Below are 17,898 nucleotides of genomic sequence, written 5' to 3'. Positions count from 1 at the left end.
CTAGCCTTGTGTACCAGGATATTAATGAATAATTAAGAGCCGGGCTGGAAGAGGAGGGATTGAAAGATAAGGCTGCATGATCTATCAGGAGGGGATTGTTCAGGTATAAGGGTCTATGTGAGGAGGTAGGACGGCAGAAGTCACATTGTCACTGCTGATTCAGGGACAGCAAAATGGAAGTCTAGAGGAAATCAAGTCGTGTGCTGAGAGTAATAAAAAGCCTTTGAGACAGTCACAAGCTTGAATGGGGCAGAAAAAGCCAGTGGGAAGGTGAGTCAGATATATACCAGCCATTGATGGATGAGTACATGGTGTGTGTGTGTGTGTGTGTGTGTGCACATCCTCGCTGTAGTGTGTGCACATCCTCGCTGGAGTGTGTGCTTTTCAGTAGATTAGAAGGGCTAGCTCAGTGGAAGAGCTTTGGAATTCATTTCAGCAACAGAGATAAGGGCTACTCGGTGAAGATTCAGTATTCACAGATGTGATTTCTTAGAAACTGAGCCCAGAAGGAAGAGACTAGAGTTCAGACGGGAAAACAAGTTTCCTTTTTTCTTTTTCTGTCTGATTCTGAGAAGGAGCAGAGAGTGCATCATGAGAAGGAGCTTTCCCGAAGCCGAATTCCCCGTCTGATTCTTCGGCCCCATCTGCCCCAGCAGCAGCACAAAGTGTCCCCAGCCTCGGAGTCTCCCTTCTCTGAGGAAGAGAGCAGAGAGTTCAACCACAGCAGCTCCGGGGGCTCAGGGAGGACCATTAGCAGCAACAGCTTCTGTTCAGGTACAGTATGAAGTGTGTGCATTGCAGGTACATGGCGAATGGGCCAGGAGTATGAAGTGTGTGCATTGCAGGTACATGGCGAATGGACCAGGAGTATGAAGTGTGTGCATTGCTGGTACATGGCAAATGGACCAGGAGTATGAAATGTGTGCATTGCAGGTACATGGCGAATGGACCAGGAGTATGAAATGTGTGCATTGCAGGTACGTGGCAAATGGACCAGGAGTATGAAATGTGTGCATTGCAGGTACATGGTGAATGGGCCAGGAGTATGAAATGTGTGCATTGCAGGCACATGGCGAATGGGCCAGGAGTATGAAATGTGTGTATTGCAGGTACATGGCGAATGGGCCAGGACTGGGCCCTGAGCGCCTAGAACTAGATTTCTGTTATTAGGATGAATTGTCTATGGTTGCACCTTTTTTGCTGTTTGACCCACAAATACAGCAGTTCCATGAGGTTCAACCCAATGGAATTTCATACCTGTTTTTATATGTTATTTTAGTTGATAATTTACAATGCAAATTCTAACTTCTTGTTTCTATGACTGTTTAAAAGTGTATTCCTTTGTTGCCTAGCCGATGTGGCTCAGTGCATGGGAGACTCATCCATCCCATGCACAAGGTCTCGGGTCCCATCTGGGTCATGACACATACCTGGGTTGCAGGTTGGATCCCTGGCCCTGGTTGAGGCATCCAATCGATGTTTCTCTCTCTCTTCCCCACCCTACTCCCTCTCCCCCTACCTTTCTCCCTTCTACTCTCTCTGAAATCAATTGGGGGCAGGGGGGGGGGGATATCCTTGGGTGAGACTAAAAATAAAAATAAAATAAAAATGTGTTCCTTTGTTAAATATGGAAAACATATTCGCTTGCATTTTAAACTAACAACCTTTATAAGCCTGTGGGCTGCTATTTGTGGAATCCTCAAAGATAAAGCAACTCGTAAACCTCTGGATCCAGGAGGTTCATATCCCAGGACTGGCCTTGGAGTTTTGACAGAGGGGAAGAGGACAGGTTTTATAATCTTCCAGGCCTGTGTGGGGGATCTCTGGCTTTTTCACCATTTACAAGCGGCGTGCCCTTGGGCAAGTTGCTTAAGCTCTTTAAACCTTAGTTGTTACATCCATAAAATGGGATGGTAATATCTACCTTGTCGAGTTGCTGTGAGGTTGAATGAAACCACATACCTAAGTGTACTCCTAGCTCAGTGCCTGGCTTATAGAGGTGCTTAACAAATGATGGTTCTTAATATGAAGATCTAGGAATGTCAGTTTTGGCACATGATTAAGGAAGTTTCCTTAAAGTTCTGAGCATATTTGGTAAAAGTACAAATCTCTTCATAGCTCTGGAAGGTGCCACCCCACCATAGTCACTTGATAGAGCCTATTATACTTATTGAAGCACATGACTTCAAAGGATTTGAATTATCTCAGAAGTATTAGGAATTTGGGTAAAAATTATATGAGTGACTATCTCATGATTAATGAAAAATGCTTCATAGTGGATAATTTTTAGAACTTTTAGGGAAAATGTAATTTGAAGATTAAGCTATTATTAGAAGGAATATGTGAATCAAGATACTGTGATTAATGCCCTAATTTAGCAGGTTATAATATTTCATTATATTTAGTATTGGTAAACTACATTTTTCAGGGATTTTAAAATGCAACTTTGGATTTATTCTATACTTTCACAAAAGAATTCCATCCATAACTTGTATATTAGAAATACTGTGCTGCCTATTTTTTTCCTTTGTAAAGCTTTAGATTATCTGCTTGGTTCTGAAAGGAAATTCTATCAAAATGTTATATTTTAATATTTATTGCTATTGGAATGATATGAGTTTAGATTAAAATGGAAATCCACTGATGGGTTTGCTTGATAAGGAGGAAAACTGACCAGCTGGAGCAGTTAAGATCCTTAGAAACTGGAATCGTATTTGCAGAATGTAATGCTGTTTGCTTTCGCTCCATTTGGAGCTCAGTAATCACCAGGGGATATCATTTCAAACTGACATGGCTTTGTTTACGTAACTCAGTTCCACATTTATTACCGATATTCTCTCCACATAATCGTTTTCTCTAACTGACTTCAGGGTGAGTAGTGTTATCAGAAAAAAAATAAAAAAGAAAACTTGGTCAAACCAAAGAAAAACTCCAAATATATTTTAGAAAAAATACATTTGACAAACCACTAAAATTATTACTTTGTGTCATGAATCACTCTCTCCAAGACCCATTCCTTGGATCACCCCTCCTTCCCAGGGGACCCGTCTCCCACTAAGGCCATAATGCTGTACATGAAAATCGAAAGTAGATATTGATCCTTCTGCCACTAACTAGCTGAGAATTGAGTGGTGGAAGCAGCTAATGATGGGTGTCTGTAAACCTGCCTTTCCATCTTCAGCCTCGCATCCTGTCTCCTGATGGGATCCCCTTCGTCCTGGGCCTCATCCTCCTGTGTTGGTGACTCCCCAAGGTTTGGGCTGGTGCTTTTTCCTTCTTTGCCTGCCTTTCCCGCAGAGCCCTGACAAACCCCATGTGGACTCTGAGTGCTGCGCTGACTAAAATGGACAGGAGCAAGGCCTTGGGGGGCGTGTTAATGATGCTCAAGTCTAGGAGGTCAGTCAGTGGATGGGAAATAAATGGGTTGGTACTGTGGGGAGCATTAAAGCTGCAGGCAGCGCGGGAGAAAATGTAAAACAGTCCAACCAGCAGATGGGAGTAGCTGGTTTTAATCCAGCCACTTTAGCACTAAGGCTAGAATAGGTGTTGGTTGCTTAATCATGGCAGTTAAGTCAGAGACCAGGGTACCTGCAAACATTGCAAAAGCCATCCTCTGCTAGAATGAAACTGTAATTTTTTAGAGGTGTCTGTTACCACCATAGCTTCGTAAGCTTACAGTGGTCCTTCTGCATTAGCCTGTCTCCTTCATAAATCATCACATTCACTAATGGGAAAGGGGACATGCAGAATTAGGGGGACATGCAATTTAATTTGAAAATTATCTTTTAAGGACTGCAAACTAGAGGCTCTTTCCCCAAACCTGTGTCAAAGGCATTTCATTCATTGCTAAGAGCATCATATATTCTAAGATATTTAGTTATTAAAAGGAGGATAATAGGGAGTTTACACAAAGTTTGCTTTTTTTAATATAAAGGATTATCCTTTATTTTGAGAGTCTGGCTCTGTGTTATAAGAAAAAAATCATGATAATGGATTTGCTCTCCACCCCCACCCTCAAATTTTTCTTCTCATTTTACAGATCAGTGAAATTGAAAAACGGGAAACTATTTTCAAAGTGACCTGTCCATTTTCACTTTTCTCTGTTCCTTCCCACATGCCACTGCCTTCCCCCTTTCTTCCCATGGGAACCTTGATAAGGAACATTTAATGACTTGATATTCTATATGCTAATTTGTATGTTGTATCTATCTCATTTCAGGAAGGAGTTGTGTGTGACCTTTTGCAATTCATTTGGGGTGTGTCCCCAAAGAGCTCTTCTTTTAATAGCTTCTTATGAGCAGAATCTCTTTGAAGATGTGTGTGTGTGTGTGTGTGTGTGTGTGTGTGTGTGTTTTGCAATGTACTCGAACATCATTCTATTAAAAGTCTACTCCTTACAGTTGGCATTCATCTTAGTCACGGAGTCCTTAGTTGGGTACAGTTAAATTGATATTGTACATATTGGAGGCCAGGCCCTATTTTGTGTACACAGCAATAAAACATATATTTTTAGTAAATATTAACTAACACTTTCTTTAAAAAAGAATATACAAGCATAAGGAAATACAGTTCAGAGTAACAAAACACCTGCTTTCATGTCTTACCTTTTGTTTTTAATCAGTTTTTAACCAATGTTTTGGCATAAATTTCCCCTATCTTCCCCCCCCCCCCAAAACCCCTGCCCATGTTTCTTGTTTTAACATTCCCATGAGAAGTGATGAAATCCATATTTATGACTTGTGTCCCGCGTATGGCCCACTGCATCTAGGTCTCTAGGTCTCTCTCTCTCTCTCTCTCTCTCTCTCTCTCTCTCTCTCTCTCTCGTTGGTTAATTGTGTTTGTCATTGTACCAGGACTCCAGCCACTATTAGAAAAGCTGATGGCCTGGGTGAGTAAGTCAGTCACATACATCAGTCACCTGACATGGTTAGCAGCATGCTGGGCATTCCTCTTCGCTTAGTTGGGGCAATAATTGCCCCCTTAGAACTGGGAGGCAGATGGATTGCTGGGTTTTAAGCGAGTTCTCCTTGGGGTGCCTTGTAAACATGGCAGGTGGAACAAATTATGCATATAGAACACTGCTTTATGGGAGACCAGTGATTTCTCTGAGTTATTTCCACGTTTCTAATCTGCACACACAGATACATAGGCAAATTTATGACTTAACCCATTCAAAACTATCTACCCCATCAATACACTAAATGGTCAGAATCCAAAATTCTTTGCAATCTAATCCTGAGTAAGATGTTGGCAGAAAGTGTTTCGGTTTTTACAGGGGCTGTGGAGAAATCCTTCTGCGAGTGCCCGTGACCTAGAAGTAATCATTGTTGCTGTTTGTGGGAAGAACAATTAAGGCAAATTACAACCTGACTAGTGCTCTGCCACGGCATGACAACGCCTCCAAAACTTTGCCAGGCCTTGCCAAGCAGAAATATGTCTGCCATGCTTTTGTCCAGTGGAGGAAACTTGGCATCTGGATACAGCAAGCCTTTGAACATAATGAACAGAATTGAGATGAACTGCTTAAAGTAAAGTGAGCTGCAGTACCGAATTACAGCATAATTGAATGACTGCCAACCTGCTGTGAAGAAAAAAAAAACCAAGGCCCTAAGACTTCAGTATCATTTTAATGAGGATAGGACTTAGGCACAGTTGCATAATATGTATTTCAGGTACTTAGCTGCCTCAGTCACAGAAATAAGTACCTAATGAAATAGGTTACATAGGCACTATTTCTGTGAGGATGTGGTAACTGCCATTAGGAGGACAAGAGCAAAGTTTTCTTGACATTTAATAATAATAAAAAATAGTTAGCAGTAGGGACTGTGAAAGCAATCATGACAGAATTGGACCATGCCTGAAAGCGAATTATGGCACCCAATGTGAACATCTTTTATGTCCCAAATTACTCATTTTTTATGACAACATTTCTCAATTTCAGAGTATGGTGTTGGTCTACTTTAGAACCCTCAGGAAAATGGGTTTAAAATGTGGGTGCCTTGGCCCCACCCTATGATCTCAGAATGGGAGGGCCCAGGAATTTGTATTTTACAGGTTTTCCAGATGACTTTTAAGTCGGCCTCGCTGCTCTGTGGTCTCTGTGTGTTTGGGGATTCTGTATGAGAAGTGCAAGGGGTGTGCCCAAGGTGGCATCACAAGATGAATGAGGATCAAGATGGTGGAGGTGGGGCCCAGCAAGGCCACTTAAACCAATGGATATGGACAAGGGAAATGCCTGCACAGTCCTTAGAAATTACAGCTTCTCGTTGTTTATTTACAACTCCCATGCCATTAGTCTTAGAAATAATATTATTTATCTCTATGTAATAGATTTAATTTGTGTTTAAATAGTAGAAAAGTAAAGGGGAGGAGATAACATTTTTCTTTATTTTCCCATAGAATCCTTTCTTTCTGGATTTACTATTTTGAGCCGTGGCTTTTATTCTTTTGTATTTTCTCTCATTGGTATTAGGATGATTTGGGTGCACTGAAAGTGCTATACTGGGTATACCCTGTGCGTACCCTGAATAGTTAGAGGGTACACTGAAAGAGACAAAGCAAAAGAGAGAAACTGTGGCCTGGGAGGAGTAAGATATTCAGAGTTTTGTAAACTTCCACAGAAATGTATTATCCTATACTCATTTATTTAATACTATTAAGAATCAGGAAGTGTGCTAAGGCTACAAAGATGAAAAAAGTACAGGGATTGTTTGGCTGGTGTGGCTCCGTGGTTGAGCAGCGACCCATGAACCGGGAGGTCACGGTTCGAATCCCAGTTAGGGCACATGGCCAGGTTGCAGGCTCAATCCCCACTAAGGGGCCATGCAGGAGGCAGCTGGTCAGTGATTCTCTCTCATCATTGATGTTTCTATCTCTCCCTCTCCCTTCCTCTGTCTGCAATCAATAAAAAACATATTTTAAAAACATACGGATTAAAAAACAAAACACAGGGATTGGAAACACCTATTACTTTACTGCCCTAACCCTGGCACCAAAATACATGGAGAGCAAATCTTTGAATGTGATTCCCACATGACTATCTGCACTCACCTGTTTTGTTTCCCTGCCCCTTTTACCCACACACAATCCTTCCTGGTAATTTGAGTTTGTTGCTCCACTTATGATCGCATTAGCCTCTCACATTTCATAAGCCCAGGGATGCAGAGAAGTGACATTATTAGTGTAGTGGATAAACACGAGCCTTGGCATCAGTGGACCTAAGTTAAAAGCATGAAATGAGATGAGCAAGGCGGGCAGGTCCGGTCAGAACTTGATCCATGAGGTCAAGGATGCACACAGGACCTAGAGAGTAATGTAAAGCGTGAGGCTGCCTGGGTGGATGACAGTCGTGGGGGACTCTGGAACTGGATGGTAGTCGGAATACCTTCTAACGGTACATTCGGAAATTTAAAACTCGGCTCTTTGCCCTAACCGGTTTGGCTCAGTGGATAGAGCGTCGGCCTGCAGACTGAAGGGTCCCAGGTTCGATTCCGGTCAAGGGCATGTACCTTGGTTGTGGGCATATCCCCAGTAGGGGGTGTGCAGGAGGCAGCTGATCGATGTTTCTCTCTCATCGATGTTTCTAACTCTCTATCCCTCTCCCCTCCTCCCTGTAAAAAATCAATAAAAATAAAAAATAAATAAATAAATAAATAAATAAATAAAACTCGGCTCTTTAACCAACTCTGTAGGCAAAGTAGCAGACGTAAATAGTGGGATGTGGCTCATGGCTGCCGCTGTGCAATTCACAAAGGTCTTGCGGGCCCAATGAAGGGTTTTCAGCAGAGAAGGGTTATGACCAGATTTATAATTTAAGAGATCTTTCTGATTATGTGTTGGGCAGTGGATGGGAGGGGCGGCCTGCTTGGAAGGCCATTGTGACAGTCTAAGTGAAGACTGATAAAACGATAGGTATGAGGATTAGGGGCTAGAGCATATGGGTCTTCGTCACCAATGGCAGGTGGAAGGAGAAAGGATTGTGTCCAAGTTTCCAGATGAGCACCAGTGGAGCAGCAGGACTTGGGAGAAGGACACTGAGTCCGGTTGGGGAGCTCAGATGAGGCTCTGTTGCATTTGAGTGAAAGGTAGAGGTCTGGAGTGAAAAGAAGTCAGAGATGTTGGTCGCTGAAGTTAAGGAAGTTGACGCTATTACCCGAGGAGAGTGCATGGAGGAAGAAGATGAGAGGACCAGGCTGGCACTCTGAGATAAAGCAAGCGTAGGCAGAATAAGGAAACCAAGGCACCTGAGAATGAGCACTCAGAGAGGAAGGAGGGGAGCCAAGAGGGACAGTGTCTCCAATCCCAAAGGGAGACTTTTAAGAAGAAAGTAGCCATTAGATTCAGAGGTCATGGCAGGATTAGGAGGTGTGCACTGAAGAGTACTCCGGGAGAAGACCACCAGGGCATCAGTGACCTTAGGCAGAAACAGTCCCAGGAGGTTGTGGGGATGGAATCCACGTTGCATCAGGCCGAGATGTGAATGGGAGGTGACAAATGGAATACAGACAGCTTTTTTCAAAAAGTCGAATGGGATGAGAAAGAGGAAACAGAATAAAAACAAGTGTTTCGTGTGTAGTGAAGATAAGGTGTTCATCAGATGACAGGTATTTTGATGATGTTTTCAGGCTGAAGGGAAATGCACAATAAAGAGAGAGAGATATTGAAAATAGTAAAGAAGTGATAACTTTGTAATGAGACTGGGGTAGACCAAAAAAAGACATATAAGGAAGGACGGAAAGGCCAGATGTGAATACAGCACAGGGGTTTGAGGCTTCCTCTGTCATACCACATGACCTGGTTTTAAAATTTCATATTCAATTACCTGATTCCCCGGGAGGCTGATGGACTATAAGCTCCATGAAGGCAGGAACAAATACTGATTAAGTAGCCGACATGTAGCAGTTACTTAAGTATTTGTTGGAATTTGGTAGAAGGCATCATTATGAGAATAGGACAAGTGGTGTATTTTCATTCATTTAATAAAATCTATTAAATTATTGGGGAAATAAAACAACTAGAACCTTACCCAGTACTCAATTTAATAGGTTTATTAAATGAAGAAAACATTCCTGTCCTGAGAAGTTCTTGTGAAGCCAAAAAAACCGAAATAATAATAATAATGATCTCCATAATAATACCATGCCCCCAGGGCTGTGGGCAACTGGGAGAGAAACCTCTTGCTAAGAAAATCAGCAAATGCTCCACTAAAGAGCTGGCACTTGAAAACCATGGGGAAAGCCAACAGCCCAGTTTAAAGTGAAGAAGGAATTGAGCACAAAGCCACATCCCCACTTTCCCAGGACTCCAACCTGACACTAGCCACCACCCCACCTTGCTCCACAGGTGCTTTTGATTCTGAGAAAGCGCTGGTCCCCTCCCCCTGACCCAGCGGAGGCTGGTGACTTCAGGAATGCAAGACTGCAGGGTGCGCCTGTGTTGTTAAGTGGCTTTGCTGGCTCCTGGACCAGTTACTGCCCCAAACCGCCTCTGCTGCTCAGCTTGGCTGTCTCCTGCTTTGGAGACACATCCCAGCCCCTCCTCTTCCCAACAGAGACTCCTACCCAGCTGCTGCTCACAGGATGGGATAGCCATCCTCATGCCCAGGCGCTCCACTGCCCAGGTGCCACGATCTGGCTCCAGAAGGGGGCCCGTCAGTTCAGACTGACCGCTCTCTCTTTGCTCTCTCTTTTGAGAAAACCCAAACCGAGTGTCCCAGTGACCCCAGTGCTCATGAGATGGGCTCATCCAGCTCATCCCCCTCAGATGAATGTTCCCGGGTTCCTCTTCCCTGGCTGGCTCAGCCATCCTTCCCTCTGCTTTTGTGTGGGCGGCCCAGCCATGCAGATAGGATTCCTCTTAGATGCTGACAGAATTCTTGAGACCCTGCGGATCCTAACCTACAGTTCTGTTGATTCTGAGGTGTTTCAGAGGACTATATATTTTTTTCATGCTTGTTACTCTCTCTCTCTCTCTCTCTCTCTCTCTCTCTCTCTCTCTCTATATATATATATATATATATATATATATATATATTTAATTTAAAAGTAATAGAAATGTGCAAACACATGTCAGAGTGGAGGTCATCACATTTATAAGATTTATTTATTTATTTTATTTTGTTGTTAAGATTTATTTATTTATTTTATTTTGTTGTTGCTGTTGTTAATCCTCTCCCAAAGATTCTTTTCAATTGATTTTTTAGAGATTAGGAAGGAGATGGGGTGGGGAAGAGGGAGGGAGGGAGGGAGAGAGAGAGAGAGAAACATTGATGTGAGAGAGACACATTGATTCGTTGTCTCCTGAACGCTCCCTGACCAGGGCTGGGGATGGAACCTGCAACCCAGGTATGTGCCCTTGACTTGGAATCGAACCCAAGACCCTTTTGTGTAGGGACCAACGCTCTAACCCTGAGAAACACTGGCCAGGGCTATAGGATTTATTTTGTTTTGCTTTTTGCCAAAGTGAGGTTGTGCTATATTAACCTGCTCATGTGTTAAGTAAATATTTATTGAACCCCTACAGTGGGGGAGGGACCACCCTAGGAGGTGAGTAGAGCGATGAACATTACTGACGGGACTCCTGTCCTGGAGTGTGTGTTCCGGGCAGTCCCTGCACGGTCACTGGGTGCCGGTACATGGCTGTGCCCTCATCCATTGCAGTGACAGCCCGCGTCCCACTCTCTGGAAGGCCATCGCTTACTCAGCCATTCTTCTGTGGATGGACATTTCACCTGTGAGGTTAACTTTCAAAATTCAGAATTTTATTTCATGAATGTCGCTGGAATTAGACTGTTTCTGAGCATAGTCTTTCTTTTTTCTTTCATGTTCCTTTCTTTAAAATGAAGTAAATACCATGATAACACATATGTTATCTAAAACAATTCTTGTTTCCAAATAGAAAAAAAATGTAGCGAGTACCCAGAATGCTGTGTAATGAGCATTGTTTTTTCCTCAGCCTTCTCCCATTTTTATCCCTGTTGACCTTCACCATCTTCAGCTTCTCAGTGTGGGGAAATAGATGGGAGGGGGCTATATTTACATTTCTATAAGGGAGCCAACTATAACTCGGGTGTTCTTACAGTGGTTTGGCATTTCCTTGTTGTAAGGTTTTCAGGAGAGTAAGCTATCCTAGCTTTCCAGTTCTCCCTGCCTCTCCCTCTCCCTCTCTGCCATATTCTCCTGCCAAGGAACCTAAAACAACACAAAACAAACCCCCCCCCCCAAAAAAAACGGAGTCTTTGTAAAGGCATGGCTTGGAAACGGCAAATGAACTCATATTGCTAAGAAGATAGAAAGTCGGAAGTATTAGTAACATGCTTATTTTGTAAAGATCATGCCCTAGGAAAGAGAGCAAGAGAAATAAAGGCTTGCACCCCACCACCCTTGTCGGGCTCACCTGTCTTCTGGCAATGATAGAGACAACCTGCTCCCTCCCCAATTTCAGCATCGGCAACTCCTGCCCCAAAACTGGGTAGATTCCTTACTCACACTACATTACATGTATGAACCAAGATATTTTCCTCTCCAGATTCCTTCTCCTTTGGCTGCTCACACAACTCAGACAACATGACTGACGCTTGGTAGGAAAACCAAGGGAGGCCCTTATTTCAGAGAGAACAGGAGTTCTAGGAAGGAAAGAAAACCTGCCCCACTTCATGTCTTTGCTTCCTCCTGCACTGCCAGGGCTGCACCAGAATGACTTTTACAGGAGCACTCAAGGCTCCAAAATAGCTCAGAAATCCCGGGAATGTTTCTATGTCAAATGATTATTTTGTCTCCAAGAAACCAGGGAGACATTCATTAAATAATTGCTTCACTCTCCCCTGTATTTTTATAGATGGAGGTTGCCTGTCTTAGCGGAGGCGCTTCATTTGAATTACCATCAGCACACATACACTCATTCCCATCAGCACACACCTATGCGCAAGTACACACATCTTTTGCAGAAAATAAGCTCCCTTTGGCCCCCTCATCAGCTGGCAACTGCCATCTTATTTCTCTGCGCCTTTTCATAGCAAAACTTCCCCAAAATCCTGTCTTCATAATTTGCCCTTGTTAACCATGTGAGTGACCATGTTGGCAAAATCTAACATTCTCTTGTCTGCGTTTATTTTCCTCAACTTCTCAGCAAAAATCAGCACAGTTGAACAAGCCCCTGTCTTGGGATATATTTTTCTCCTGCCTCTCATCTCAGTCCTAAGTCACCGTTGCTACCTTCACCCCCACCTCCTTGTCCGCACAATGTGATAGGGCCCCAGGCCTCAGCCCTCTTCTCTTCCTGTCCTCCCCTCACCCCCCAACCCTCAGGACTCATCTGTAAATCCCTCGCCTGTAGGATGGTGATGCTACCTGACCTCTCCCTTGAGCTTCAGGCTCACCTATCTAACTGCCTATTTGATATCTCCAAAGTTGTGGGTAATTTGTGCCTCAGATTTAACATTATCAAAAACAGAAGTCTGGATTTCACCCCCTACTCAGAAATGACCACCCTAGTCCTTGTTGTTTAAGCAAAGAACCTAGCAGACATTCTTTCTCCCTCCTATTTTTCATGGTCATAAATTAATGCTTTCAATTATGTTTTCAAAATCTATCCCAAACCCATCTACGTTTCTCATGGTCCAGTGCTATCTCCCTAGTCAAACCACATCATCTCACACTTCTACGATGGCAGTGGCCGCCTCATGGGTTTATTTGCTTCTGTGTTTTCATTCCTGAAGTGTCCACAGGGCATATGGTTAAGAAGGAGGCTCTGGAGTCAGCCTGTTTGATTCATGTCCTGGCTCTGCCACTTCCTGGCTGTGACCTCGGCAGGTGGTTTAAACGCTAGGGCTGGTATTTCACGCCCTCTGCACAGCAGGATGATAGTTGTGCTGATCTCAGGGGGATATTAGATGTTAAGGTCGGTGTTAAGTGTTTAGAACATGCCTGGTACTTAGTAGCACTCAGTAAATATTAGATATATTATCACTAGTACAGCCTGTTCTCCACAAACAAAATTGTTGTCATCTGCTTAATGCATGCTATGGCTTCCACTGCACTTAATACGCACTTAGGATTCCTGGCCACAGTCCTGCACATGCTCGGGCTTCTACCTCCCTTCGACTTATCATCAGTCCTTTCCTCCCCATCCGCCTTCCTGAGCTCCTTTCAGTTTCTCCAATGCACCAACTTCCTTGTTGTTCCCACTGCCTGGAGTTCTTTCCCCTGCCTTTTCCATGACTGGCTTCTTCGCATGTTTTGGTCTCAGCTCCAATGGCCTCTTCAGGGCCTTCCTTGACAACCTGTCTAATGAAGTACCTTCCCACCTCCCACCTAGATAGTCTTTCTGATACAACCCAGTTTGTTCATTAACAGTAAGTGCATCACAATCAAAATATCTTCTCTATGTATTTTTTACTTGTTTATTAAATGTCTCTCTCCACCACTAGAATGTGAACTCCTTGATGACAAGGATCTTAGAGTCTTGATCATAATTACACCCCTAATATCTAGCAGACTACCTGGTATAGGAAGTCACTAATTATTTGTGGAAAGGGTGGATGAATGGATGGATAGATGAATGAGATTCTTACACTTCAACATTGGTAATTAGGTAGTGTTTCATTGTATAGTGCTAAAGCCAAATTAGCGCAGAACCTTGTAGACTTGTGAATTCTCACTCCAAAAAGATGCTAAAATTAAATGAAGGAATAGAAGTTCAAATGTTGCTATTGGAAACCTGGAGTGCAAAGCTATTTGAATGGCAAGCATTTATATGGTCACTGTGTTGAAGCAAGAATATTGGAAAAACTGGAAACATCTAGAGTTTCTTGCCTCAGATTTTTGTGGTCTGCTTATTATGGGATGGCTCCTTTTAACAGCTTCCTTTGTCTGTTTTTAATTTGAGCACTCCCCAAATTGCTGCTGTTTCCTCTTGGAACAAAGGCATAGAACATTTTAGAAAACAGCTAGCCTGTGGTAGTTAGAAAAACAAGAACCTCGGAACATTCAGACAAACCTGAGTTTGAATCTTGAGTCAGTTACTTAGTAGATGTGTGACTAAAACGCTTAACCTCTCTGAACCTCAGTTTTCCCACCTATAAAATAACATTATTAAATTATACGACAAAAAGTAGTGTTCTTGCCACGTGATAACTACTTAATAAATGTTACATTTCTCACCTTACCTATAGTCCGTGCATAGTTTATACTTTTCTTACTGTACCTCTTTTCAATGCATTTGAATGATTTGTGGTATTTCACAGGGTTCAGATTAACAGTGAGTGTAAACTGTGGCATTTTATCTGTGTTCATTAGACTATCTTCAAAAATGTCAGTATCTAAAGTAGTAAGAATAATAACACTTATAACAGTGTCTGGCACATAGTACTCAATAAATATTTGAATGGATGAGTAAGTAGTCTGTAAACATTACTGTCTGCCATTCATGAGAATCAGTTCATTTCCATATAGTTTTAAGCAATGTTTCCTTAAAATAGCAAAGATTTTTTCCTCAAAATGTACAACTGGACATTGAACAACTGAATGTTTCAAGACATGATGGGGCAAAACCACGTTTTCCTCTGCCTGTTATTTTTACGTATGTCTTCTGGAATTGGAATTGTTTAGTTCAGTAATGAGCTCCGAGATCTAAATTCAAAAATTTTGAACCAAAAGTTTTAGAGATGTTTCTTGGGTTTTCATTTTACATGTAGAACCTAGTGTTTTATTCGTGAATGTAATTGATTCAAGGAGAGTAAATAGGGACTTAGTCATCATAATTGCCACCAAATGTGTTCCACAGCCCTGGTTGTCAGGCACTTTAGTTAAACGTTAGGAAGTGATGTATAAAATATACACACTTTGGGCAATCCCAATATTTTAAAATGCAGATTTAAAATATATGTAGATATTTTTGTGTACTTTGCAAAAAACATACATTGCTATGGAAATTTCATCAGAAAAACATTGCACAGTAATATGGAAAGGAAAACATTTCTAAAAATTAAAAAAAAATAATGTTACCATCTCACCTCGTCAAAAAGGACTAAATTTAAATGAAAAGGTAAGTTATAAAAAGATAGAATAAAGAATATATAAAATTTGGTTGATTTGGAGTAGAGAGAGTCTAAGCATTAAAGTACTAGAAGAAATCAAAGGGAAAATATGGAGAGATTTGGCAACTAGAAATAAAAAAAGGTTTGAAAATCAAAAACATTATAAAGTTAAAAGCAAACAGCATACTAGATGAGAGATGACAAAGGGCTAATGCCTTTCACATACAAGGATTTCTTCCAGGTCAGGAAGAAATTCTTAACACTTTAATAGAAAAGTTGTCAATGGACATGAACAATTCATAGAATAAGTAAAAAGGCCAATGAACACGTGAAAGACAGGAAGCCTCACTGATAACTAAATACCTGCAAACTAAAACATCAGAAATATATTTTCCATTATTAACTCGGCAAAAGTGCAAGCAAAATTGTATTCAATACTGACAAGAATTTAATAAATGGGGTACTCTCATACAATAACATAGGAATGTAAGTTGTCTCAAACTTCTTGGAAGTCTTTGTAATTCCACTAATTTTAGAGATAAATTCTTTAAGATGATAAAAAAAAACTTGACCAAATATTTATCTGTAAAAATGTTACTAAAGCAATTTTACTAATAGTGAGAAAGTTAGAAACAACCTAAAGTATCCCACAAGAAGAAATTGATTTTTTAAATACAATGTTTACATCTATTTTAAAGTTACTATTTTCAAACTTTGTAAAACGTACTTTAAAGCAGAGAGAATACGGCAGTGATTCCCAATATGCTGTTTATTCACTTTATCCACCTTGAGCAACAGCAGGATATCATCATATTTGCTACATTTATCCCCCTTTTCTTTTCTTTTTTACTTTGCTGAAGCATTTTAAAGCAAAACTCCAGACATCATGTCATCTTATGTCTACTTACATATATCAGCATGCATTTATTTTAAAAAGTGGACAATTTCTTACATAATCATAGTGCCATCTTCACTACTAACGCGATTACCATAATTCCTTGATGATAGAGAACGTTGAAATGGCCCCGATTGTCTCAGAAGTGTCTGTTTGCTTCCTCGTGGCATCATTTAACCCAGAGGCCCACAGACTTTTTCTGTAAAGGACCAGAGAGTACCTGTTTCCACCTTTGCTGGCCAGATGATCTCTGTCACAGTTGTTCAGCTCTGCCATTGTGAGCGTGGAAGCCGCAGTAAACGTGTGGAGGATTGGGCATGGCTGTGTTTCAGGGATATTCTATATACACACGCAGACAGCGAACTAGGATCGGCCTGCAGGCTATATACTTACAGTTCACCAAGCCCTGACTTAACTCATTACTTCCTTCTCCATGTATTTTATAAGGTGGACATTAGCTTTGAAAGTTGAATAGATTCAGGGGAAATTTTTTGTGGTGAGAATACTTCGTGGGGCGTGCTGTGGGCTTCACCTCCCATCCCATCAGAAGGTGCATGCTGTCTGTTGTCCTACTCTGTTGTGATACTCAGAACACTTAGTGGGTACTAATCCCTCTGCTGTATCGATTATGTTTGTTGCCCAGGTAATTTAATTAGACGTAATTACAAAATAGCCCTGACTGGGTGCACAGATGATGTTGTCCCATACAACAAAAGGTTTCAGGTTCTATTCTCTGGCTGGGCACATACCTAATTGTGGGTTCAATCCCAGGTCAGTCTAGTATGGGAGGCACTCAATTGATGTTTCTCTCTCTCTCTCTCTCTCTCTCTCTCTCTCTCTCTCTCTCTCTCTCTCTCCCCCCCCTCCCTCCCTCCCTCTCTAAAATCAGTTAACAAATTTCAACATATAGCATGGTCCCTGGCTCACCTCCCATGATTTCCAGTGGGTTGGGATTCTTGTGAGTGAAAGGGATATTTTTTCTCTCTTTAGTTTTGCTTTTCTGGATGACTGTGAATCAGATTTTTTAAAAATATTCAATGGTTATCAGTTGGTAGCATTTATTATTCTTTTTCATGCCCAAATTATTCCATCTTTGGCCAACTGGGACCCCTTTGTGTTGGCTCCTGTTAGTCATTAATAGCTTTCTTTCTAGCCTAACAAATTCCAGGGAGAAATGGTCAGTAGCAGAGTAATAAAACTGTCTATAATATATGTTGGAATTTTAGCAAAACAAAAAGCAAGCAACCAGATACAACCATATGTATTTAAGATTAATAAGGAATATGCCAAATTGTTAAATATTTTTTGTTGCTAGTATAGTTATAGGAAAATAATATCTCTTTATTTTTTCTTTAGCGTTTTGCACTTTTCTGCACTCCAGATTTTCCACAATGAGGATTATTACTTTTATAATAAAAATATTAAGTTAAAATTTTAACAACCCCAACAGATTTTCTTTACTAATAAGTTCTTCTAGTGCAGTGGTCGGCAAACTCATTAGTCAACAGAGCCAAATATCAACAGTACAACAATTGAAATTTCTTTTGAGAGCCAAATTTTTTAAACTTAAACTATATAGGTAGGTACATTGTTATTAACTTAATTAGGGTACTCCTAAGGCTTAGGAAGAGCCACACTCAAGGGGCCAAAAAGCCGCATGTGGCTCGCGAGCCGCAGTTTGCTGACCACGGTCTAGTGCATTTAAAATAAAATTGAAAGTATTTTAAAAGATACTTATGCACACCTTTTTCAGAACTGTAAATGGAGTAATTATACGATTATTATCTCCCATATTTTCAAAGAGCTGTAATGTATGCAAAGAGGAAAAATAGATAAACAATTTTTAAATATTCTCTTTTTTGTTGAAAGTATTACAGATGTCCCCTTTTTTCCTCTCTTTGACCCCCTCCACCCACACCCATCCCCCCCGTGCCCATCCCCCACCCCCAGACCTTCACCATACTATTGT

The 17,898-nt window shown here is 41.4% G+C and overlaps 1 protein-coding gene across 1 annotated transcript in view; it reads left to right on the top strand.

Annotated features, from left to right (window-relative positions):
• The first annotated feature begins 376 nt into the window (after positions 1–376).
• Positions 377–17,898, top strand: part of SYBU (syntabulin) — a 99,240-nt gene continuing 81,718 nt past the window's right edge. The window contains exon 1 of the mRNA XM_023750914.1: positions 377–774. The gene's annotated coding sequence lies outside the window, so the exon portion shown is untranslated. The remainder of the gene's footprint in view (positions 775–17,898) is intronic.

The sequence above is a fragment of the Myotis lucifugus genome, unplaced genomic scaffold (genome assembly GCF_000147115.1).
Source record: "Myotis lucifugus unplaced genomic scaffold, Myoluc2.0 scaffold_17, whole genome shotgun sequence".
Classification (NCBI taxonomy): Eukaryota; Metazoa; Chordata; class Mammalia; order Chiroptera; family Vespertilionidae; genus Myotis; species Myotis lucifugus.
Note: the sequence above shows the minus strand (reverse complement) of the source record. Positions and strands in the feature narration are given on the sequence as shown.